We start from the raw sequence: 27,182 nt of genomic DNA, 5'->3' as shown, positions 1-27,182 counted from the left end.
TCCCCTTTCTCTGCTTCTTGGCTGCTGCTTGGGACTCTCACGCATGTCTGCCTTCCCTTTCTCTCACTCCCTCTCTCCTCCTCTCTCCCCAGCAGCCAGTCATCACCCCACCCCCTGGCCCAAAATCCAGCCTTTTCCTTCCTCCCTTCTCCTCTCCACAAAACTTTAATAAAATACTGTAAACTCGGGGATTGCTTGTCTTTATAAAGTGGAAATAAACCCACGGAAAGTAGAGAGTGGAGTGAGGAAAGAATCAATAAATGGAGACTGCAGACACACAGCAGAGACTGAAGCATGGAACAGTGGCCCTGCCAACAGCCCCATCCCTTTCACACTCCCCCCCCAATAGTCCCTTTGGTGAAAGCATCTCCTCCTGACACATCTGTGCCTGCTCCAGGGGGACCCTGGGAAAACCTGGCCAGGACTCCCCTGCCCTGGACAGCAGGTGGCAATGGGAAGGGAGGCTGAGCCTCGTCACAGGCACTCCACCCCAGCCCCTTTCCAAGTGCTCTCAGGAAAAAACCAACAACAACAACAACAACAACAACACACACACACACACACACACACACACACACACACACACACACAGAGGGGCGGGGGGGGGGGCATTGGCTGCTTGAAAAGAAGCACCTCCAAGGATAGTTTTAAAGGGAGCAATTTCAGCTACCAGAACAGTGTGGGTCATGCAGGCCTGACCTGTGTATCTAAAGCTGATCTGAGAATCCACAGTCCGGTGGTATGGGGGTTGGCACATGACACCCCCCAAAAAAACAACAACACAACAACAACAACCAAACCATGCCCAGTAAGCAAAAAAAACTAGGACAAATGATCTCTCTCAAACTCCCGCCTTCCTATTTCCTCCTTTCTTCAATAATATACAGGCAAAGGCAGATGAAAACAACATTAGCAACAACTTTGCAGAAAGGGAAACCATTTAGCCTGAGAAGAGTAGAAAAAACAGAAATAGGAAATTTACCCTCATTGTTTTGGTTGCTTGGTGATGAGGGCAGTATTAAGAAACACTCGTGTTATAAAACATACATAGGCACATGCATATATATATATATATATATATATATATATATATATATATATACAGGTGCATGCATGTGTATTTAGTTGGTGGAGACAACTTGTTAAGAGGAAAAGAGGGGAGTTTTGAAGTCAGAGAAACCTGATTTGATTACAATCCTGGCCACCAGGCCCAGCTCACAGTGGTGTTCTGAAGATTAAGTGGCATTGCATGTATGAAAAAGCCAAGAGCAATGTCTGGCAAGCAGCCTCTGCTCAAGAATGCTTGTTCCCCCTCTTCCCCACCCTCTCTCCCTTTCTTCCTTTCTACCTTCCTTCCTTCTCAGTCCATTGGCCTCCTCCCCGAGCTTTCCAAGGTGCAAACAAAGGGAAAATCAATCAAATCTCCCCAATTTTCAGATCCTAAGGGAAATTTTACTGCTCTCTGAGACCCCATATTGGAGCTTTACAGACCATACCCTACATCAAGCATGTCAAACTCGTGGCCCGTGGGCCGCATGCTTCGTTCATTTGGCCCGTGTTAGCCTTTGAGTTTGACATGCTTGCCCTACATAGCCTGCTAATTCTATGCCCAGATACACCTGGGAGAATTTGTTCTTGGATGGGATCATTTGGCTCCATTATTTCACTCCCCTAAATTCTTTTATTTCAACAGTCACTGGGAGAGAAGCCTTATCCAAAACCCAACTATTTACATGTTTTTATTTGAGAGCATGTGTCCAGAGAGCCTCTGTTTTGGGAGACATATTAAAAATCATGCCATGGCCAAAAAGCCGAGGAAAGGAGAAACAGAAAAGAATATGTTCTAATGAACTGTGGCCCTGACCCGTAACTTCCCAATTGGGAATGCTGTTTTCTTGGTATTTTGACCTTGTCAAAATGACTGATACTTTTTCCCTCCAGAGGAGTCCCTCTCTAGCTGAGCTATATTTCTGGAGCCGTGTTTTGGGACGGCACTTCAGTGCATCTGGAAGCATTCACTGGCAGAAGTGCCTGTCAGGACCCTCCGCCATGACCGTGGCCGTGACTCCTCCTCTCACTTTCTCTTGCCCAGAATCAGGTTGTAGCAGCAGCATGCAAGCCTGCAAGCCATGGCTGGGGCCCCAATGTCTTTCGGTGGGAGAATGAACACGTGAAAAAAGGTTCCCACCTTCGACTTCCTTTTTCCATAGGTCTCATTGTCTGTTCTGCAGATATTGCATTTCCACATTTCCTGGGCTTCCTGACCACTTTCCTGTTTTACCCCAGCCTTAACAACCGAGGGGAGCTGCTAACATTGGAGTACATTTGGCGGGGGGGGGGGGGCAGTCTCTGTGGCCCCTCCTCAACACTACGGGTCATCTCCTTGCTCTTCTCTCTTCTGCCCTGTTTTCATCACGAGGCCTCTGCTACTTGTGATGAGGATGTGGAAACCTGTTGTGTTTTTCTCCCTCTTCCAGCACCCCAATTTCCATGTGGCACCTTTCTGGGAACGACAGAGAGAGCCATCTGTCCTTCCTGGGAGCACCTTTTCCCACTGCAGATTCCAGTCTCCATGCACCAGGCGTCCTTGGGCAGTGAACAACCTGCACCACCAAACATGAGCATTCTCAGGCCCCCAGTTCTGACAGGCATGAGTGTGGCTGGGCTCTTAGTCATTTAGGGACATTTCCCTAAAATGAAAAGACCACGGTGTCATGTCAGAAGCCTAGCAGCCTCTGAAGCCTTCCAAAGCCTTGTCTTTTATTCTTCGTGGGCACTTGTCCAGGAAGAAGCCTGAGATTCTGTTTCCTTAGTTTGTCTTTGACCTACATTTTTCATCTATTGAGGCTTCATTGCCACAGTCGTGGCAGGAAGGCATTTGTTACTGCAGGGGGTACAATGGGTATTAATGCCTGGATAAGCCAACCCCTCGAACACGGTTAAGTCCTCTGTGCTTTGCTTGACGTTGCCCCAGTGGGCCAACTTTTATACCAAACCAGTCACTTACTTCGGGACCACCTGAGAGCTTTAAGTTGGCACTGCTGCCTACGCAGTTCAAGTCTGGAAAAATTGCCAGGTGTAAATAGTACCACCGGATTAACAGATTCCACGCTACATCATTTTGAGTTGGCATAGCAATCTGCACTCTTCACGAGGAAAATATTTGAAGAGCAGTCCGTTTCCTGTTTAAAAGGAAGGTTTGTGTCTAATTGCTAGGTTACAGCGGTTCGTACTGACACCATTCTATAGAACAAGAAACCTCCCAATTTAGACACTGTCCTCTGAGGTGGCTCTCCACCCTGGCTGCACGTTAGAATCACCTGGGGAGCTTTTAAAAATTACCAGGGCCTGAGACTCTCCTCAATCCAATTAAATTCAAATCTCCAGGGGTGTGGTGTGGGCATCGGTATTTTTTAAAAGCTCCCTTGGGTGATTCTAATGTTTAGCCAGGGCTGAGAACCACTAATTTATAGGTTGAGAGAACAGCACATTGTGGTGAATAATGCTCATTCCTTTAATAAGTACTAGTATGTAAAGAACTCCTACTGCAGGAGATGGTTTACTGGAAACCAAGGGATGAACTTGGTGGGCACTGAGCTCCTCCGTGTGATTAGGATGCCGTGGCCAATGCTAATGTGCAGGTTTCTGGACAGAGCCTCTGTGTGGCATGCTCAGCGTTGCTTCTGCAAAGAGCACAAGACTGCAAGTTAGAGCCCTAAGTTCCAGGCCAGGTCCCACCATGAACGAGGGCAGTGACCTCGGACAGGTCTCTTTACCTTTATGGACCTCAGTCTGCTCATCTATAAGAAGAAGTGGCTGAAAAGAAAACTATAATTTGCCTGGCTGCGGTGGCTCAGTGGTTGAGTATCGACCTATGAACCAGGAGGTCACGGTTTGATTCCTGGTCAGGGCACATGCCCGGGATGCGGGCTCGATCCCAGATCGTGCAGGAGGCAGCTAATTGATGATTTCCCTCTCCCTTCCTCTCTAAAATCAATAAAAATGTATTTTTTTTAAAGAAAACTGTAATCTGTGTTGGTGTACTCCCGCCTTATCGCGTATTGCTAAATTCTCAGAAGCCAATAAGCTTTGCCAGGCAATTACCAAATTCTTTTGGCGGCTGGCTCATTTCACTTATACATACAATGGACAACAGCCCTTCTGATGTTCCACCAAATCCCTTTCCAAAACCCCAAGTATCAGAGCATTAACTTTTAAATACTGGGCTCCCCTAATTCCCTCAGTCTCTCACAAATTAGCAGATGAAGAGAGTGGAGTGGTGGTGATGTCTATGAGCAGTGGGTAATGACTAACAGAAGTTTATCCAGTTGGATAAATGTCTAGTGGATTGCTGCTGGGGTCAGTGTTAGTTCTGGCCTTAATTAACATCTTCATTAATAGTGTGGGAGAGGGAATAAACAATAGCTAATGATATTTGCAGATGGTAGTAAATTCAGAGGTGTTGCTACTACCAGTGAGAGCAGCAAGAGCCATGGGGATATCAGAGATGTGAACAAGAAGTGATTATAATGTTGTTTGTTCTGGAAAAGGCAGAATGAAGCGTTCAGGGAAATGACGGGGGCGACTGAGAAAGCTAAACAACAACCTCCACAGCTATGGCTTGTAACTTGGGTATGCATTTGGCAACCAAGGCCGCTCCTGGCCTTACAACTTCTGTTGCATGTCCTGGGATGTTGTCCTGAGCAATAATAATAATCATCATGAACAACAACACTCACAATATGCAGCACTTACTGAGTGCTGACAGTATGCCACACAGGGTTGTAAGTGATTTACACAGAAGCAATTTTTATCCCTATAATCACGATGCAATTCTCTTAGGCTCTCTAAAGATTCTGACAGCAGCCTTGGTATGGTTCTTGGATTTCTAGGTGTGAAACAGGCCTGTGAGTTCAAGGGAAAATACGGATAAAGGGGAATTGGCTCTTGTGGTGTGGTGCTCTTCCCCGGGCTCATGAGCAGAATCTTCTTCCTACCTTTAACTTTTCCCTGTTCCCCACCTGCTTACCACCCTTTTCTCTCATTATGCAATTGCTGGATTAACATGGTGGGTGAGGGTAGACAGAAAAAAATTGTGAGTAAGCTGATAAAGGAAGAAAAGAAGAAAGTAAGGAGTGGGGGGAGACCGGAGAGAGAAAGAAAACTAAAATTTATGGCATGTGTACGATAAGTCATGCCGTGGCACGGTTTTCCTGTTTAACCTTCTACATATCTAATTCTCCCAAGGACTCTCATAGGTATCTTTTCTTTTATTAATGAAAGAAAAGAAGACTCAGAGAGTTTGGGACGCTGGCTATGAACACACAGCTGATAGGCTGAGTGAAGTTGGTTTCCTCCTACACTAAAGTGTAGGACTTTAGGACTTTCCTCGAGTCCTAAAATCATCTCCATGAATATATGTTGTTGTTTTTTTCCTTTCAATTTAGTCCTGCCCAGTTAATGACAACATTCAGCCACTCATAGAGAACCAGGAGGTAGAAATACTAAGCAGAGAACAAACACTGAGGAGCAGAGGGATAAAGGGGAAGTAGCCAGTACACATATCCACCGCCCAACTCAAGGTGATTGAATTATTTATAATTGTATTTTGAAATTAGGAAAAACGGAATTTGCACATAAGAAAGGCTTCTCAACAATGGAACCCATAATAACATGGATTTGACCTTGAGGGAATTTGGCAGAGAGTATTAGCGTCTGAGACAAAAGTAAACGGAAAGGAAAAACATTTGAAGACTGCTAGTATAAAAGCCAAGACGCTTCTTGGCAAATGTGAGGCCCAGGGCCAGATGGATGCCAAAGGTCTTCACAGTTGTGTGAAAGGAGCTTCGGGAAGTGGGAAACCTGTGGCCTGGCCTGGGCAGGCAGTGCCCTGGCCCCCAACCTCACTCTGAAATGAGGCTGCAAACTCCAACTCAGGGTTAGAATTAGTAACGAACATTTTTAAATGATGGACATACATTTCAGAGTAGATACATGAAAGGTATAGTTCAAGAAATAGTCACAAAGCAAACACGAAGGTAGGCAAGACCCAGGTCAAGAAATACAGCACTGCCAGGACCTCGGCAGTCCCCTCCCCATCACCTCCTTCTCCCAAGAGGTAACCATCATTCTGATTTTTCATAAGATCATTTCCTTATTCTATTCTATTATTTTAAATATATTCTTATTGATTGCAGAGAGGAAGGAAGAGGGAAAGAGAGATAGAAACATCAGTGATAAGAGAGAATCATTGACTGGCTGCCTCCTTCATACCTCTGACTGGGGATTGAGCCAGCAACCTGGGCATGTGCCCTGACCTGGAATTGAACCTTGACCTCCTGGTTCATAGGTCAATACTCAACCACTGAGCCATGCTGGCTGGGCCATTTTTTAAATTTTAGTTTTAGCACTTATGTAGGCCTATTTTTTTTTAACTTTATACTTAAAAACATACTGCATTTATTCTTTTATGACTTGCTACTTTCTTTCAACCATATGTTATGTGTAAATAAATGACTATGTTTTTATCCTTTCTACCTTTGTGGGGACTTTTGGTTGTGTCTAGCTTGGAGCATCTAGGAACAGTTGTGATGTGAACTTCCTGTACATGCCACCTGTTGCACATGGGCAAGAATTCCTCCAGGGTAGGGCCAGAAATGTACTACCCACAGGCCAAACAGAACCCATTGCTTGTGTCTGTATGACGTGTGAGCGAAAAATGGCTTTTACGTTTTAAATGAGGCAATAAAAAACAAAAAAAGGAAGTCTCTTTCATGACATGTAAAAATAATATAACATTCACATTTCAATGTCCACACGTAAAGTTTTATTGAGGCCGAGCTAGGCTCATTGCTCACATATCGCCTATGACTGCATTAGTGTAATATGGGCAGCGTCAAGTAGGTGTGTCAGGGACTATCTGGCCACAAAGCCTAAAATATGGATTGGCTACAAAATATCCAGTTTAAAATTAAATTTTAGAGCCTCTTATTTTTTTAAAAAAAACAACAACCAAGAGTTTCAGCATGGGGACAGCGGAGCATTATTAAACCAACTGCAGAACCTTTCCAAGCACTTCGTGCTGTGCTAATGCACAGGTCCGTGACCATGACGTTGGCCCTGCCTCAGATTTTCTGGACCTTTACAGAAAAGGTTTGCTGACCCTGCCCTAGACCATATTCCTAGAATGGAAATTACAATGATCCTGGATAAAATAAGATGCTATATGCAAAACAGCCAGCACAATAGCTCGCAGCTTGCAAGAATTACTATAACTTAGAGGCTCCCTTCCCTTCCATTCTCCACCTGGGCTTCCCAACCCCCAAACGGTCACTCTTTCCAAAAGGGTCAGGTTCTCTGTTGGTTGTCAGTTACCATAATAACTGATGACTGTTTGACTCAATACCACCATAACCCTACTCCCTTCGGTGTTCATGCAATTTATAAAAGATCTGAGTTAAAATGACTTTTAAGCCCAAATAAATGAAGGAATTAAAATCCACAGGTGTTATTTCCAGCTCCACGTTGGAAGAGTGTCTACCTGATCAGATGCAAGGTTTCTTAGAGAAAACTTTTTAAAAAGCAAACAGAACACCAGAAGAGTTCATCAAAAAGAACAATACAACAGAAGAGTTCATCAAGACAGCATTAAAAAGAACAAATTTAGAGAACTAACACTACTTGATTTCAAGTGTTATTAAAATGCTATAATCACTAAAACAGTATGCTATTGGCATCAAGATAGGCAAAATGATTAATGGAATTGAATAGAGAATGCAGAAATAGACCCACACATATAGGGACAACATTATAAAGGCAATCCAATAGAGAAAAGACAGTCTTTTCTACAAATGGTACTGCAACAATTGGATATCCATATGAAAAAAATAAATTCCAACCTATACTTTACACCATATACAAAATTTACATCAAAATAGATCATAGGCCTCATGTAAGCCATCTATATATATAAAAACCTAATATGCAAATAGACCGAACGGCAGAACAACTGAACAACAGGTCATGCGCTGACCACCAGGGGGTGCGTGTGGAAAGTGGTGGGCATCGGCAGCAGGTAGAGTGCGGAACATGGTAGGCATCGGCCGCGGTGGGATGGTGAAACAGGTGAGCGGGGGTGCCAGACCAAGGCAGGGTGCTGGTCACTGTCATTGGGGCAAGCCTCTGGTGGTTACTGAAAATTCTTTGCTCCCATGTGCCGTAGTCCCAACGGGCACTTGCACCTGTTGCCAGCACAGGTGCTGCTCGCACCCACTACCGGCACCAGAGCCGCTGCTCACACCCACTGCGGGTGCCTGGTGCCAGCCCCAATCACTCAGGGCCATCAGCGGGTGCAAGCTGTGGCTGCCGGCCCCGATCACCCCTGAGGGCTTCTCCACCTCTCCTGCTCCCAAGGGGTAATAGGGGCAGAAGCTGCTGCTCGCACCCACTGACAGCGCCGGCCCCCGCTTGCACCCCCTGCTGGCACTGCCCCCATCACTCCTCGCCGTCAGGGTGTGTAAGCAGGCTGGGCTGCGGTGGGAGGGGCCAGGTGGGGGTGCGGAGGATAGGCCGAGACCCGCCCATGCCCACCGCAGCCTCACAGCCCACAGTTCCTTTCAAGGTGCAAGAATTCGTGCACTGGGCCCCTAGTATAACTATAAAAACGCCAAATGAAATAGGAGAAAAATCTTTGTGATGTTGGATTAGGCAAAATTTCTTTTATTTTAAATATATTTTTATTGATTTCAGAGAGGGAGGGAAAGGGAGAGAGAGATAGAAACATCAATGATAAGGGAGAATCATGAATCAGCTGTTTTCTGCACACCACCTACTGGAGATCGAGCCTGCAACCCCAGCATGTGCCCTGACTGAGCATTGAAACGTGACCTCCTGGTTCATAGGTCGGCACTGAACCACTGAGCAACACCAGCTGGGCGAGGCAAAATTAAATATCCAACCAAAAGCATGATCCATAACTTTGACTTCATCAACATTTAAAAATTCTACTCTATAAAAGACATGGTAAAGAGAATGAAAAGAAACACCACTGTCTGGGAGAAAATATTTTAAATCAAATATTTGATAAAGGACTTACATCTACAATATACAAAAAAGCTCTATTGGCAAAAGATTTAAAGATACTTTAACTTTAGTAAAGAAGATATAAGAATGGCAAATATGCACATAAAGAGATGCTGAACACCATGAGTCCTTAGGCAAAAAAAAAAAAAAAGCTAAAATGATAATGGAATGCACCAGCTACCTTAAGAATAGGTAAAAAGAAAAGACTTGATCATACTGAGTTATGAGGATGTGGAGGAACTGGAACTCTCATACATTGATGGTACCAATTGTAAAATGGTACCGTCACTTTGGATAACAATTGACAGTTCCTTAAAAAGAGGTACCTAACCTTTCAAGAGATACCTAACATATGTCCAGAAATTCCATTCCTATGTATGTATGTATGTATTTATTTATTTAAAAAAAATATTTATTGTATTACATAAGTTCCCTCTATTTCCCCCCATTGACTTCTTCTAGCCCACCTCCACCCCCTACCCCAGGCCTTCACCACCCTATTGTCTGTGTCCATGGGTGATGCATATATGCATACAAATTCTTTGGTTGATCTCTTCCTGCCCACCCACCCTCCCCCGCCTTCCCTCTGAGATTCTACATTCCTAGGTATTTAATGGAGAGAACTGAAAGCTTATGTCTGTACAAAGGCTTACACACAAAATATTCATAAATCTTTAATTCATAATAGCCCCAAACTAGAAACAATTAATTGCCTATCAACGAGTGATGGATAAGTTACTATACAATGGAATACTATGCAGTAATAACAACAAATGAACTATTGATATTCACAAAAATATGAATGCAAGAACCCAAACAAAAAAAGAATACATGCTGTGCGATTCCATTTACATGACATTCTAGACTATGCAAACCAAATCACAATGACAGAAAGCAAAGCAGTAGTTGTAGGAGAGGGGGAATGAGGAAGGGGAAGCAGAGGGGACTGGAAGCGGGGGGGGGGGGGGGGGGGGGGGCGCGAGGGAAGAGCGGGGGGGGGGGGGGGGGGGAGGGGGCAGTTAACCCAGTGGCACAGAAAACCTTTTGGAGGTGATTAAAATACCTCCTATCTTGATTGTGGTGACAGTTTCACAAGTGTACACAAATGTTAAAACTTATCAAATTGCACACTTTAAATATGTTCAGTTTATTGTATGGCATTTATTCCTTAATAAGTGTGTGTATTAAAAAAAAATAAAAACCTCACAAAAAATACTGTAACATTAAGTAAGTGACACTGCAAGCCACAAAGTGGGAAGAGAAATCTGCAAGAGATAGAACTGAGGAAGGTCTCATGTTCACAATGTATAAAGAACTCCTACAAATCAGTAAGAAAAACAAAAGCAGGAGAGCCCAACTAAATAAATGGGCAAAATATCTGAACAGACATTTCACAAAAGAGGATATCCAAATGGCCAGGATACAGATGAAAAGTAATTAGTCATCTGGAAAGTGCAAGTGAAAACCACCACTGAGATATTACTATACTGCAGTTATTAGAAAGAAAAAGACCAGTTTCTAGTATGCAAAGTACTATTGAAGATGTGAATCGACCAGAAGTCTCATACACTGCTGGTAGGAATATAAATCAGTACACTCGGTTTGGAAATCTATTTGACATTATCTACTAAAATTTATTATAGGCTACTTCATAACCCAGAAATTCTACTCCTAGCTTATGCCCAAGAGAATGCATACATATGTACAACAGAAAAATGCTCATGTCTCCATTATTTGTACTGGCTTCAAACTGGAAACAACCCAGTGGTTGTCAGGTATACAATAGATTTTTCATACATGCACAATAGAATTCCATACTGCAAAGTGGAAAACACACACACACACACACCAAAACAACACACCATGAAACTATCTGCAACAGCAGGAACTCAATGGAATGTTGAACAAAACCGTTCAGACATAAAAGAATAAATTTCATGCTTTCCTTTCTATAAAGTTCAAAAACAGACACTATACGTTTATATGGTTAAAAATCAGCATAGTGTTTATCTTTGGGGAGGATTATGGGTATAATAATTGGCAGAGAGTAGCATGTGGTTTCTGGATTGCCAGTAATTTTCCATCTTTTAATATGATGGTGGTGACATAGATAGTTCATGTAGCTACATACTAATGATGTGTACTTTTCTACATGCATGATATAGAGAAGTTTGTTCTTTTTACTGCTATGTAATATTCCATTGCATGAATGGACAATTTATTTTTTTAAAGCATGGGAAGAGAGATGGGGGAAGTCACTTAGGTGTCATTCTCTAGGGATCCAAAGATATAGGCCAAGGCTGCTGAGGTGCCTCTTTTCTGCTCAGTGACTAAGTCCTAACTGGCCTTTAGTGTCACTCTGTAGTGGTGACAAAGTTGCCCATACTTATGGCTCCTTGGTAGGGAGTTTTGGGCCTTAGAATGAGCCCTGTAGGAAGGATCAGAGATTTCATGTTTGGGCAAAGCCACTCTAGGTTTGGGGCAGAGAGGGGAGAAGAATATGTTTGCATAAAATTGGTGGTTAGCGGCCAAGGGTCTGGAACCACACTGTATAGGTTCAAATCCTGCCTCTGACACATGGGAGCTATTGACTTTGTACTCCCTCTGAACCCTAGTTTCCCATCTGTAGAATGGAAACAATATGGTCCCTGTACTATAGGATGGTTAAGAAGATGAATGAGTTAAGATACACAATAAGTGTTATAACATGAAAAGGAACATAAGTCGGCTTGAAAGGGAAAACATCACTCACGGCATGCAGGCTTGCAGGTCGCTGCAGAGGAGAGAGCAGCGTGGTTTTAGATCCATTGCCAAAGCTCTAAAGCTGCCCTTGGAGGCTGCTCCTGTCCCTTGTCCCTGATAGATATCCCTGACTCACTGTATGTTGCAAAAATTTTTGCATACTCTTCTTTTCCTTCTTTCGATAAACATCTTGCTGCAAGGTTTCTAGAATTCTCAGATCATCCTTCTGACCTCACAGAGAAGCCTAGCAGGCATATGAGCTCAGGACAACAACATCCAAACACTGCATGTCTCTGTTAGGTCTCCTTATATTCTCTGCTCCTTCCTCCCCATTCCAGGTCTCTGTCCTCTATGTTAGAATATTGCTTGTTTTGCTCACACTGTATATCTCCTGGACATAGCAGGTGCTCATTAGTTGCCTGAAGAGTTCTATCTTATTCAGTATATGAATGACACTCTTTGTGTCAATGGGTTCTGAGGTGTTCTCAATTCCTATCATTTGGGTAGCATCATTCCATGCCTGTCATAAGCCAGCCCTTTGGAACTGTTACTGAGGACAGGAGCAGTGTCTCTTGTCTTACCTGGAGCCAGGACCTGCCACAGGGCAGGTGATCCTTAAGTGTTTGAGAAGAGACACTTGCTTAAGATGCTATTGTATTTCCTACCTTTCTAGAGAGGTAGGAAATAAACTTGAGATCTAAACTACCTTCCTAACATTTCAAACTGTACTGCAGTCTCCTTTAAATTCATCTTGCTGCCCTAGCTGGCTTGACTCAGTGGATAGAGCGTCAGCCTGTGGACTGAAGGGTCCCAGGGTTTGATTCCAGCCAGGGGTACATGCCTGGGTTGCGGGCTCGATCCCCAGTAGGGGGCATGCAGGAGGCAGCCAATCAATGATTCTCTTTCATCATTGATGTTTCTATCTCTCCTTCTCCCTTACTCTCTGAAATCAATAAAGAAATATATTTTAAAAAAATAAATTAATCTTGCTTAGCATCAGGGAACTAGGAACAATCCCGTGAGTTTTTTTAACTAGAATGGGAAATAAATGCTACATGCTAGGCCCAGTAGCAATCAGAGGGGCCTCGGGCTCTGGTCATTGTCACAGACCACATTAACTCTTGTTAGTCATCTCTCGCCACATTTGCAGGACAAAGACAGAGACAGATAATCTGACAGTCAGATTCAGGAGAAATATTTATTGAGAAAGGTCTTCGTTTCAGACACATTCCTACATATTTTGATGTATGATATTTTTAATCCCCAAACAACACTGACGCAGGCATTTTTTTCTTACGCTCTTTTTGAAGGTAAGGAAACCTTGGCTCAGAATTATTCCATGCCATGCCGAATAGCATAGCATTTGGGTGGCTACGTCAGGAATTGAACCCCAAATCCTGGTGCCTCTGAGCCCAAGTCTACAGTCTTTATTCCAGGCTCTGGCCCAGCAGCTCAGTTGGTTAGAGTATCATCCCAATACACCCAGGTTGAAGGTTTGAGCCCGTGTCAGGGCACATACAAGAATCAACCACTGAATGCCAAAGTGAAACAGCAGATCTATGTTTCTCTCTCTCTCTCTCTCTCTCTCTTTCTCTCTCTCTCTCTCTGTCTGTCTCCCTTCCTCTTTCTTTCTAAAATCAATAAATAAAAAATTTTAAAGTCTCTATTCTATTACCTTAGAACATACTGGAGAATGAAAACAATCCTGTTACATTCTGTCATGCCTTGCTTTTGACCCAAACTGGTTTACCCAGCTTGATAAGTTCTTTAATCACCACGGGGTATTGAATGAATCATGGCCATATCCAAAACTCAAATCCACATTCAAAGGAGAAAGATCTATCCCATTGATAATGTTTAAAAGAATGTGCCTGGGGTTCTAAAGGAAATTTCAAAAGAAGAGTGATAAAAATGCTTTAAGGAATATTTGAAAAACCTCCCCAGGCAACTCCTGTGAAGGGGGACACTCATCTAGGTGGTTACAGCATTACTAAGTCTTTGCTGCAGGTACAGGTCTGCTATGGTCATGGGCTTTGGAATTAGAATAAAAGGTCTGGATGAGGAGCTCTGTGACCTTCTGCTGGTAACCTAATCTCTCTGAGCCTCAGGCTCCTCAACTTTGAAAGGGCTGAGATAATATATGTGATATACTGAGCACATAGCAGAGCCGCAGTTAGACCTCAGTACCTGGTAATTATTATCTCTTGTTATGACACTCATCCTAGTCTAAGGTTGGAGAAACTACTGCCCCAGGGAGGCCTTGCTTAACTGAGGTGCAAGCAAGGGTCACAGTAAAGAAGATCCAGCTTGTGGGTAGTCATTTGAAATGCTCTTCTGTAATACTTCCAACAATAAAGATCAATTTTGTAAAAATGCTCCGGAAGGAGCCTGTGTATTTGCCCCACCAGGGAAATCCAGCACAGAGGGTCTGGCCTCCTAAGTGTGGAACAGCGTGCCCACACTGCTCAACTAACATGGTGCTTTGGCCAGAATAAGGGCCACTCAGACCTTCTGTGAATGAGCCCAGAGACTGATGGACATGGACCACTTCCATGCATGCCAAGAGAGTAACTGTAGACTCAACCCCTACATAATGTATGAGCTTCTCAATTATTTACTGTGTCGACTCTGTGATGTTGCCTGCATGTTCTCAGGTCCTCCTCCATTTGGGACTAGAACCTAGAGGGTGGGTGTTTTGTCTGAGGAGCAAAACTACAAGCACGTGCGAACTGTACAGGACTCTTAATGGCATGGACTACGTGGCCGTCACTGTCATCAAGTCCCACTTTCTGAACAAATTCTAAGAATTGCCCACATGGATATGGAGGTTAGGCTTTCTTAGACAGTAGATATTTTTATTCTTTTTTATAAAGCCCATTTGTTTAACAATACTAACAATGATTTATTTTTTTAAACTTTTCAAAGTCTTAAATTCATTAAAAAGAAGTTCTTGGTTGCACCATGCATCCTGATTTAACATTCAGGAAATACAGTGTCTGTACAGATATGGGAGTTTTATATTTTCTAGGATAGTGGTTGTCTGCTAGGGTATTTGGCATGTCATCACATCTCTAGAAGCTATGTCTGATGGGAATATTGTAAAGCATTTAACTTTTTATTTAGGTAGCTCCTTTATCTACTAGAGCGGATTTGATGTTATCTCCATAAAGTCATCATCTTCCCACACTTGCATTCTGGTATTTTGTTTTCAGTGAGAGAAAGAGGAAGAGTCCCTGTGAACAGGGCCAGGATTTATGGGGATTCAGGTGTCTGGCTTACAGACATCCACTGTTAGTCTTGACCTGGAGAATAAAAGATGGTGGATGGCAAACCTGGGACATTTCAGTTCGTAAGGGAGCTTGTGGTCACGGTAGTTCTGCTGAGGCTGTCATACTGGCCCCCAGGACCCAGCTTCCGACAGGCTCTGAAATCATCGTTAATATAAAGAGCACTTGTTTCCAATCAGGGGGCCTCTTGTAGGATGCTGGCACTGCTACTAACTAGCTCTCTAGCCTTAATCAAGTTACTTTACCTCTTTGAACTGGTTTTTATTTTTCATCTATTAGAAGAGCATTTGGAATACATCAAGGGTTGTAAACTCATGGGTATAAGAAGCAAGTCGGTAGCCTAAATGGGACTAAGTCTAGGGCAACAGAGACCGATGGGAACTGTGGAGACCAAGGGGGCCGCAGCCACTCTGCTCCAACTGATTGCTGTACACAACACCTGTTCAAAAGTGGCTCGCCCTCCACTTTTTAACAGAAGCAGGATTTCTCGATTTTTAGTATAATATCCTAAATTTTAAATGTTGACAGTTAATCCAACATGAAAAATATGAAAGGGTAAAACAGAGATGTGGCCACCTCAAAATATAACTATGTAGCCAGGCCAGCATGGCTCAGTGGTTGAATGTTGACCTATGAACTAGTTGGTCATGGTTCGATTCCCAGTCAGAACACATGCCTGGGTTGTGGGCTCAATCCGCAGTGGGGGGCATGCCAGAGGCAACCAAATCAATGATTCTTTCTCATCATTGATGTTTCTATCTCTCTCCCTCTCCCTTCGTCTCTGAAATAAATAAAAATGTATTTAAAAAATGTAACTATGCAAATAGCATATGTGCATAGATGCAAACTGGATTTGCATATATGCAAATTTTAGGTAATAGGACTGTAGGTGGACGTTTGTATTTTGTTAATTGTTCATTTAAAGTGTCTCTACTTTTGCCCTGGCCGGTTTGGCTCAGTGGATAGAGCATCACCTGTGGACTGAGGGGTTCCGGGTTCGATTCTGGTCAAGGGCATATGCCCGGGTTGTGGGCTCGATCCCCAGTGGGGACATGCAAGAGGCAACCAAATCAATGATTCTCTCTCATCATTGATGTTTCTATCTCTCTCTTCTTCTCCCTTCCTCTCTAAAATCAGTAAAAATATTAAAAAAAAATAAAGTGTCTCTACTTTCGTATAAATTTTTTTTAATATAATAGTAAAAGAAATAATGGAGGGCAGCTCAGGATGGTGCCAGATATGAAGAGAAAATGAGAGAGATAGTGCTATTAGGTATGTTCTCAAAGAAACTTATATTTCTACCCTGACTTCTGTATTTGTTTGTCAACCATTCTTAAACAATAGGTTACTAAAAGAAGGCTGTACTAGTTGCAGGCTGGGTAAACCCTATGTGCCTAAAATTTCCCACCTAGCACTGCTCCTCCCTGTTTCCCCTGTTGTTTGTAAAAATACTTCCCATGTCATGAAGAATATAAAAAGTTTCCCAACTTTGTTAGTTTGGCTTCTGAATATATTATAGGGTTTTATTTTATTTTGAGAGGGTGGAGTAGGATGGGGAGGGCATCTTACTTATTGTCCCTACTTACATTTTTCTTTGGTTTCTATCAGTACTGTTTTTGTTCTACAAACCCACATCAGCTACCCATAAAGTGGGCAGAAAACCAGAGGTTGTTACTTAGCGTGTTTACTTGAAGGTTTTCAAGAAACCCCATGGGAAGCTTATGCTTGTCTAAAAATATTTAGAGGAGAATATGATCATAAAGGAATTGAAAGCCTTTGTGTCAAAAACACAGAAATCCTCAAAAATGTATCTATCCATTCTCTCATTGTAGCGCCTACAGGGCCCATGCTAAGCATGCGATGATATTTGTACAAGGATCGCTTTCTTCCTCTGCTCCCCGAGTTGTATGAAGGCTTTCTCAGTTATGGAATCAAGGCAACCTCTTTATTGATCTTCTTTAGGCAACTTGAAATGATGTCATCATGTTCTAGACAGGCCCAGTGGAATCTTTTTTTTAAAAAAATATGTTTTTATTGATTTCAGAGAGGAAGGGAGAGGGAGATAGAAACATCCATGAGAGAGAAACATTGATCAGCTGCCTCCTGCATGCTCCCTATTGGATATGCATGTGCCCTGATTAGAAATCCAACTGCCACTTCTGGGTGTATGGGACTGTGCTCGGCCAGCCAACTGAGCCACACTGGCTGGGCCAGAGAATCTTTGACACTAAGGAGACCACAGGATGTGGATGCAGTGGGCTTGCCATTCACTTTCTTGTTGAAAGTGGCCCACTGAGCAAAAGGCAAGATGATCCTTTGCCAGGATTTTATTGAAGGATCAGTAGACTGTCTAGCGCTTTTTTGCATCCTGTTGCCTCACTGATTTGAGGATTGCCAGATGCTTCTGTTTTTTTGAAAATGGTTTAAAAAATACCTTAGTGATTCTGTTGTTTCAGAAACCTTACATATGGCATAAAATAGCCTAAAATATTTTTGAGAATACATTTGCTTTCTCTTTGCTCAACTTAATCATTATAGCTGAAATTTATTTAACTATTGTTTTATTTTTATGGGCATTTTGATAGCTGACATTCTAAAGTTATATAAAAGTATGAGTAAGCAAGGTATGAAGATTGAATTGCCCCTAGATTTTTTTTAAAGTGAGTCTTAAAAACATAACTAGGCTAAGAAAGGTCAAGTTTTCATATTGAGAAGTCATATCAAGATAAAAATGATTTTTTCAAAGCTGAGAGATATATTTGATTTATCACCATTCATCAGAGACTAAGATTTTTCACACATTGAGTCATCGCTAGAGACTTTTTTGGTAAACCACTTTAACCTGCTCTTGAAAACCTCTGGTTCAGGAACAGAATGAGTCTGAGTCTGTCTCTATTTAGCCTGTGAAATTTAACAAGACCGAAGCCTGGGGTTGGCGAGGCTGTGAGCCATACCACCATCTCAGGTTTTTGATGACACCACAAACCACTTGAGATTTATTATATTAGCAGATGTCATCAGATATATGTGTGCACAGGTGCAGCATGCAGCTAGTGAAAGAAGGAACACTGTGTGTGTATATTTATTTTTATACCCATACTCTCAATGGCTAGAAAATGCCTGTCCTGGGTAGTGTGGAGTTTCGATTCTATTGCAAGGGCCTATCTGGTAATCTCTTGAAGTCTTTTCTACAGATACAATTCTGTATGATAAGCAACTGTTTTGTGGGAAAGACATTGTGTTTGTTTTTACAATCAATATCTAAAGAAGAGGCATAACAGGATTATAGCTCAAGATTGCTATAACCAATGAGAAACAAAAATAGTTACCAGAGGCTGTTTTTACACTTGGGTATTCCTCTTGCACAATAGACTAAGTATGCATTCTCCTCTCCTCAATAAAAGCTGTACGGGGACACCTCTCATCTCTTCAACTTCAACAAAATGCCAAAAGTTGGCCTTTGATAAATGTTCCAACTTAAGCCTCTCTAAATTATTAAGAAATAATTAAAACTATTTCCCAGAGGCAATATGAAATAGGAATGTTTATACAGGTTTACACATTACGTATTTTTTAAATTCTAAAAAATAGTTTTCCAATTGTTTTAAAAGATGGTGTATGCTTTATTTAGTATCAAGTCTTTATTATATACATTGACTTTGCACAAAAGCTGGCACAGTGGACTAAATATAATAATCTAATAAATTAGTGTGTACTCTGATAATAAAAAGTAATATAAATAAAACATACTTCCTGTATTTTTGAGAAATGGAGAAATAAAATAAAATAAACACCTTTGGGGTAATGACTGAAAATTACTGGTTTAGATGGGGTAGAGGAATTACTTCAATTATGACATAAAGCATTGTTACAATGCATGCCTTTTAGAAATAATTATATAGTGATTATTCTCAAAGATAAACACATGCAGATGTTGCTAGTACATTTTAAAAAATTCTTAATTTGAGGAAAACATACAGAAACTGCATTTCCAGTTAATTGGCTTTAAGAAGAACCAGAAAAATCTAAACTGTCAATGTACTTGAGGATCTTCTAGTAAGTTCTAAGGAATGAATTGTGCCTGCAACTAAAAGCAAAATAATAATAATAAATAAAAAATTAACTTTCCTACTGGAATTACTTTAGTTAGATGTGTCAGAGGGCCAAAATGCCTAAGCATGTTAGTCCTTATTTTAAACAAATGAATGCTTAGTTATAATTTCTAAAAAGATTATTATACAAAAATATTGGACCTTAATACATTCTAGGAAAGGTTTTTAACTAAGATAATTTTAATTTTGAGAAAGCATCTACTTTAAAACACTTCCTAATTTCTACATTTTTATTTTCAGGAAAAAATATGAAAACCAGAAAATCAAGTGATATTGTAGATTAGAAGACCATGGCCATTAGCCAATTAAAAGATTTAGGAGCAACAACCCTTTGGGGTGACCACTAATTAGTGAGACCAGTTTCTATAAGACATGATTGAAAATTAGCCTCCTTATTTCATAAACCTTGGATATCATTTAATTATGATATATGTACATATTTGACAGACAGAAGAGAGGTTGTATAGGAATAAATATTCTTGTAAGCTTCACATGTCAAAAGAAACAAATGACATGCAAATAAAAAAAAGATAATCTATGAGAGGCTGAGAATAACATGCAATGGTACATTCTATTACCAAATAATATGCTTAGGAAGAAATCCTCTGACAGGTGACATCAAATCTAGATTCATCCAAGTCATCACTAGAAGCACAGAAAATCCTTTCCCTTCCCCTTTCCTATTGCTTTTCCCATTCTGTGTTTGGAATTTTTCCTAAACAAAACTGGATCTCTCTGTAATGTCATTTCTCCTTTGCATGAACTAGATGTTGGGAAGAATTGGTAACTCTGCTGTGGACTTCAGATAATTACAAGAGAGAAGACTTTCTGAGGCATACTTAAAGAAGTTTTAGAATTTGATAATACTGTCCCATTTAAGCACTCTCTTCCCCAACCTAAATAATATTTTTAAATTTTAATATTTTATTTTTGTTTCCTTAGTGCTAAAATGTGATTATTTAACCATGAACGTACTATTAGGAAATCCTGTAATGGAAACAGATCTGTTTGTTATCCACTTGAATTGATTGCCTGGGTAGACTGAATTATATTACACTAGCTGAGTGGTTAAAAATAACTAACTTGGAACAAGATAAATGTTAAAATTTAATTTTCCTTTGGATGTTATAGCTGAGTGTGGAGATACATGCAAACATATATGTATACATATATGTGTGTATGTGTGTATCCCCATCCTTCATCTCCATTCCCAAAGCTATACTTATATAGATATATACTTTTAGGGTTTTTTTTTTTGTGTGTGTGTGTGTTTTTGTTGTTTTTTTTTAGGGGAAATCGGGATCTGCTAGACCTTCACTTTAATAACCTAGTTTGAAGTTTGCCATTTTCTAAGGTCAAATTGGATCAATCCAATTTTTAGTTTTGTGTTTATTATCACAGAAAATAGATATATTATTCACATACAGCAAAACATCTCTACGATGTGTATATATACGTGGAGAGGAAGAAAAATCATTTTTTGTTGTTATAAGGCCAAAAATGTCTTTTTTGTTTAAAATATGCAGGAACTAAGACCTTGAACAATGTTGTTTAAATTCTTTTGGACTTTAAGGTAAACACGATTGGGATTAAAATACTGACATGCTCACATTCAGTAGAGTGATAAGAACAATTCAATGGGAGTTATTCCAGTCCCACTGGTAATCACATAATGGACCAGGGTTTTTAGAGGATATTTGAAGCTATTGTTGTCTGTTGTGCAATTACATAACAGGATCTCTGTAATAAACTATTTTCCAAACCCATGTGGGTTAGTACTAAGTAAACTTAAGGCTCCTGTTCTATTTTTACTTTCAATATTTCAATTTAAAATCAGAATTGCATCACAACGTAGTGATAACAGGCATCATTTTACCGCACTACAGATGCTTAAAAATAAATCATTTGGAAACTGAACAGAAAAGTCCATGTACATCACTTTTAAAAATACTCATCAAACCTGCTTTATTTATGAGCATTAGCTCACTATCGAATCTCACCTAGAGTGTTTACTCCTGGGGACGCAAAGGTGGTGTGTCTCTTTGGTGCTGGTTATTTCTCCCCCCCCCCCCCTACTCTTAAATGACTGACGTCCCCACTAAGGTACCTAAATGGGAATAAAAAGTGCTCTCTCTCGGGTAGTTTTGCTGTCCGTGAGGGACATTTTAGAAGTCCTTCTACGCGGAAACGAGCGCGGCCTTGCGGAGCGGACCGAGCAACGTGGCGGGAAGTAGGGCAGGCACCCCGGCCCGGTGACCACGCGATTCTTTCGCGAAGCGTCGTGCGCGGCTGCGGGGCGCCGCTCCCCGCTCCCCACGCCCCGGGAGTCCCCCGACCCGGGGCACAATGGGGGACCCGCACCCGCCCTCGCGCGCCCCGGCCCCACCCGGCGGCACAAAGACCAGCCCCGCCACTCGCGGGGGCGCCGCGCCGCGCCGGCCGCCACACCCACTCGGGCCGCTCCCGCCTCCGCCGCCGCGGGCGCCCTGGTGATGAATATGCAGCGCCGCGCCCGCCCCCGGCTCCTCCTTTCGGTTTCCTTCCCGCCGCCAGGCGGAAGCGAAGAGCTGCGCTTCCCGCGCCCGGGCCGGGCCGGGGCGGGGCGGGGCCGGGCGGGCGGCGAGCGGGAGAAAGAGAACACGCTGGGGCGGGGGAGGCGGCGGCGGGCCGAGCGCGGACAGGGGCGCGGGTGGCGGCGGTTCCGGGGCTGCCCCGCGCGCACCAGGCCAATCCGGAGGCGGGGAAGGGCGGGCGCGCAGCCCCGCGGGCGCGCCGGGGGCCCCTGCCCGGCGCCCGGAGCGCGGGTGGAGAGGCGGCCCCCACCGCTTAGAGCAGTCTCCCCAACACAACAATAAAACCCCGCGACGCGCGCGCGCGCGCGCGCACACACACACACACACACACACACACACACACACGGACACACATGCACACACACACACGCACACACACTCTGGACGGCTTTCAAGTCCACCAGGAGAAACGGTCTGCAGCCAACGAGAGGAAAAGAAAACTGGATATCCAGACTTGAGGGACTGCCTGCGTTTTAAGATTTGACTTTTACCGCCTTTTCTTCTGGGGTCAAGAATTGTGGCATTACAGAAACAGTAATTAAAAAAAAAAAAAAAGACTACTCCCGGATTGCCTTTTTGTTTTGTTTTTGTTTTTAACTAAACACAAAAAGCGACACCAAAACAACCCTTGAGAAAATCCACAAAACTGTACCTGAGACACATGAAGTCAGCGGCCCAGGGCTCTGTCACAGACTCAAGATCTCTTGTTTAATGCAATACAGTGCGATGGTATGTGACTTTGAAATGATGGGTTTTGTTTACGTGTCTTGTCCGTCCCTTGCAGCCTCTTCCACCTCAGACACAGATATTTTTTTTTCCTGCGTATGTTTTGTAAATTGTTTTTTACCTAAATGTTTATTCTGCTTTCCAGGCTGAGCCATTGTACTGGATTTCCAAACCGAATGCAAATATGTAAATTCTTTAGCGTTGGCAATTTTAGTATATGTATCATACTTTTAAGGAGGGAATCAGTGGATAATGTTATGAGTCCAAACTGGAATGTAGCATTTTTCCTGCTTCAACTTCCTACTTTCCCCTCCCCCAATTTTGGAAAAAGTTACTGTACAGATGATACTTCATTTGTACCTTGTCGCCCATTCTCTCTTTTTGCAGCCTTCTTTTCTTCATTTTAAGATGAATATGCACAGTTTTGTTGTATATTCTCATTTAAAAGTGCATTTTTAAGTGAGGGAAGTACTATTTAGCTCTGATTGGTGCGGTGGAGTTTTTTAAAATCAATATTCATTGCAAAGCCGGATTGAATTGTTATCCCTCTTCCTCCTCCCCCCTCCCCCACTTAGAAAAACAAAAGATTATGATGGATTTCTTCCCGCTCCTAGTAAAACTTTTTTTCCCTCCTGCCCTGCTGTTTTTGCTGTAGGATTTTTTCCCTGCTAAGTCTGTGTGTGTGTGTGTGTGTGTGTGTGTGTGTGTGTGTGTCTCCCTTGTCCTCTCTTCGCCAGTACGTCTGGACACATTTTAATGCACAATATCCCATCCATTAAGTTGTGGTTGAATGCAGAGTGTGTGAGGACTTGGCAGCTTTTAGGTTGAAGGGGGGTGGGGAAGCCAGTTTCGACTTTGACACAAGATGCCGAAGTGGCGTGATTGGAATTATTATTAGGGCTGTGAACATGGCCATCTTCTCCTGGGTTAGAGGAACTGCCATTGAACTTGAGACAGGACAGACTAGATCTCCAAGTTCCCTCCTCCTCCCCACTAAGTACAGTAGCTGGCAGGGAAAGGGCGCCAAAATACACAAGATTAACTCTAACTTTCTTTGGACGGATCTTGTAGCACCCTGCTTTGTAATTTTAACTTTCCAACAGGCAGGAAAAAGTTAACTTTTGAACCCAGACGTGAACAGACATTTAAATCAGCCCTAAAGTAGAATAAATCCAGAAAGTCATACATGCATGCTTATGTGGTTAGAAAAGAATGCACGTGTAAATAAGCAGGGCGCATGTGTGTATCTGACTGGAGAGTTCAAGATTTAATCAAAATCAGAGTAAGTGTGACTTTGGAGTACATTTGCTGCATGGGGGAGACCGCTGTGAGAGGCAGAAGCTGACCTTTAAGCAGCCTAAAGAGAAACTGCAAAGAGTTGTGAAACACAAAACGTTGTGGTTTCCAGTTTTACATTTGAGGTTTGATGTTTTCATTTAATGGTATGAGAGATGGAGAAAGCTCAGGCGCTGAAAAGTCCCTATTAAATCATATGTGGGCAAAGGTCAAGCACTCCAACTCACTGATACAATATACTGCAGATTCCTGCTTAACTGATGGGGAGCCCAGGAAAAGTGCTTGGGCAATAAAAGTATTTAGAAGGGTAATTATCCTTCGTGGTTGGGGCTGCATTCTTGTGCACTGGAAAAAGGTTTTTACTGGCTCCGATGAATTTTAAAAAAGCTAAGTATTGTTGAAAGCTGTTTTAATAGGAAATTGATTAGCTGAGAGTTTCATACAATAAATGGTGACAGTTTCATTGTTTGATGTCCAAAATAAATTTCTTTTTATTCTTTAGCAGACATAGGCATCCATTTCATTTTAATATGGTCAGACGGAGCAGCAGCATAATTATGAGTGAATGTGATGTCACAAACATCTGTAACTTTGCTTTTGGAGTTTGTGACATCACACCGTTTGACAATTTTATTGCTTTGATATTTATTAACTTGTGTTAAAATCTTTCAGACACATTTCAGGGATACAGTTCACTGTAAAAAATGTGTATGGGCTCATTATTTTTTTTTTGGTCTTTCCTCTTTGTAATTATGCAAGTGTTTACTAAATTTTAATTTGAAAGTTAAAATGCACAATTATGTTGTTATTCATTGTTTTGATTTTCAAGTAGAATGGCAGTTTTGAAGGGGAGAATTAGAGAAAGGGATGCAGAAAGTCTGAGTTGATTTGCAGTGGACTTTCTATACCTAATATAGAATATGGCTACTTGGCCATCTTGGTTAAAACATTCTGAACATCTCTTTAAAACTGATCTCTTTCCACGTCACAAAGGCATGTGTATCTGGGTAGCAAAAGTCAATTTACACGCAGAAATAAAATGACAGTAAGTTTTACTTTGCCGTTCCGCTCTTTTGAAAAAGGACAATAACTACGACTCAGTATCAGCAGAGCAGAGGTTGTGTGTGAGAGTGCATGTAACTTTTGAACTATTGTGAGTGAAACAAGGCAATTATTACCATGGTTTTCAAAGTTTAAAATAAATCATGCAAAAGTTACAGGGCCACTAACTGCTGACTTTGTCACCCTGGGAGCAGATGTCTGCAGCAGTTGGGAATCTCTGTTGAGGAACTGGCCTCCTCTCTTTGGAGAAGTGGAAACTGTCTAACCTTCATGGAGGAATAGGGCCCAGTCGGTGCTCAGATTCCGTCATAGCTTGTACGTGTGCCTGAAATGTAGGCACACTTAGTGGGACACTTTTTTTTTTTTTTAAACAACTGAGTACAGGCATTTCAGCAATGACATTATTAACAGCGTCATTTTTTCTCATTTAGTTTTGTTCTCAGGGGACACCAAACAGCCCCCAGAGGAGGGAAAAGAAGTCTATGGTTATTTATTCATTTCAGTGAAAGGCAAAGCCCTGGTGGTGGGGTGGGGTTGGGGTGGGGAGGTAGCTGGTTGTGAATTTTCTAGTAGGGAAAAATTGCTATCCTAATTTGACAGTAGTAGTTTAAAGGCTGAAAGAGCTGGGCATGATTTTGCAATTCCCATCAAGTACAGGCACTGTCAGTACTTGTTGGTTGTTTATATATGTGTTTTTTGAGAGGATTTTGGTGTTCCTGCTTGTGGATAGAAAATTGTGTTTTCCAAGCTACACATGCTTTTTTTTGTGGTTCATTTGGAAGAAGGAAAGGTTCCTGGGCATGGTGTAGTGGATACTTGCAGTTTTGCAGGCCTATTTCCTGGGGTCAGGAGGTCATCTGTCTCTTTTGTATTTAGTTTTAAAATATTGATATTGGCAATGAAGCCAGGGTGTGTGGAATTGTTGAGCCTCCCCTCAAATCACAGGCAAGAGCTAAAAAAAAAAAAAAGAAAAAAAGAAAGAAAAAAAAAAAAGTCATCCGGTGTACTGAAAATGACAGCTTTGTTAAGCTCCAAGAAACTTTTCCCTAAACTGCCTAGGATTTGCAACCTGTCACTGAGTTTCTTTAGAAAGGAGAAGGTTAACAGAAAATCAATATTAGGAGATACTTGAGATGTCAAGTTCCTCTCTGGAGGTCAGCGAAAGGCTCCAATGGGGTAAACATTGCTTCGTTTTTTGCAATTAGACAACTGAGTTTTGAAAAATCCAGTCACCTGAAGCATAGGCATTCCTTCTCGAAATCAATAAACTACCTGTCAGAAAAGAAACTTTTTTCCCCCTATGAGGTTGCAGGTAATAGATGATCTACGGAGGAAATCTTTAGGAATTCTGAAATATAAGATTTTCATGTTGCTGCACGAACCTTTCACTTTCTAGCTCTGCAAGCCAGCGTATGAGGTGAATGAAAGTGGCCTGTCTCTAAGCCCTTTCAGTGTGGGAGAGAGAGAAGAAAGAACTTAGGAGAGGTAAGTACCCAAGTCTCAGAAGTATCTGACCCATTTTTATAGTATCAGAAGCTTTTCAGAGATACTTTAAAACCACTCCTAACACCAGGGCACAGACCTACAGGGGAAAAAGGAAAGTCGATAAAATGTAAATACTTTCTCACTTCCTCTTCTCTACTCTTCTCCTGGGGATTGAAAAGATTGGGATTTCTCAAACCAAAGATAGTGGAGGACAAGTGTTGTGCTGAGAGAAGCCAGATGTCCCCCACAGGCAAACACACCGGTCCCTCTTTACAAAGGGCTCTCTTAGAGTTCATCCTGGGAAGGCCTGCAGTGACCTTGGCATTGGCTGGACCAGAAGCAGTGTTTTGGGGGCTGTCAGCCATCCTGCCTAGGGCTCAGCCATCCTGCCTATGAGAGGACAGTCAGAGCCACATAAACTGAGCACCCAACCCCATGAGCCCTTCCAGGGTGTCTCTCTTGCCTATCCTTCCTCTTCCCTCCGGGCTTTTCCCCCACATCAAAATGACTCCTTTCTCCTTTTCCTTCTTTCTTGGACACAAATCAAAACCCAACTCAAGCATCCCCTGTGCCCATCAAAATTGTATCTAATCTGAAGTGCCCTCCAGACGTGGAGCACCTGGAAGAGATTTGAACCCCCTACGTGATAGGCCTGGGAGGCCCCAGACTGTGTCCACTTCTCTGGGGTCTTACCTGTGTCTGTGGCTGCTCCTTTACCCCTCCTGTGTTGCTGCAGCTTTTGTGGGCTCTTCTGTGTAACGGTTGTCCATTTTCCCTTTTTAAGCCTGCGAGAAACTTTTGGATGCAACCTAGTTTTG

General features: G+C 42.2%; 1 long non-coding RNA gene across 1 annotated transcript in view; it reads right to left on the bottom strand.

Annotated features, from left to right (window-relative positions):
- Positions 1 to 27,182, bottom strand: part of LOC307110809 — a 41,756-nt gene extending 14,574 nt beyond the window's left edge. Inside the window, exon 1 of the long non-coding RNA XR_013814500.1 lies at positions 27,058 to 27,182. This is a non-coding gene — a long non-coding RNA (uncharacterized lncRNA). The remainder of the gene's footprint in view (positions 1 to 27,057) is intronic.

The sequence above is a fragment of the Cnephaeus nilssonii genome (genome assembly GCF_951640355.1).
Source record: "Cnephaeus nilssonii genome assembly, chromosome: 14".
In the NCBI taxonomy this organism is placed as follows: Eukaryota; Metazoa; Chordata; class Mammalia; order Chiroptera; family Vespertilionidae; genus Cnephaeus; species Cnephaeus nilssonii.
The sequence above is the reverse complement of the archived record's forward strand: the minus strand, read 5'-3'. Positions and strand labels throughout refer to the sequence as shown.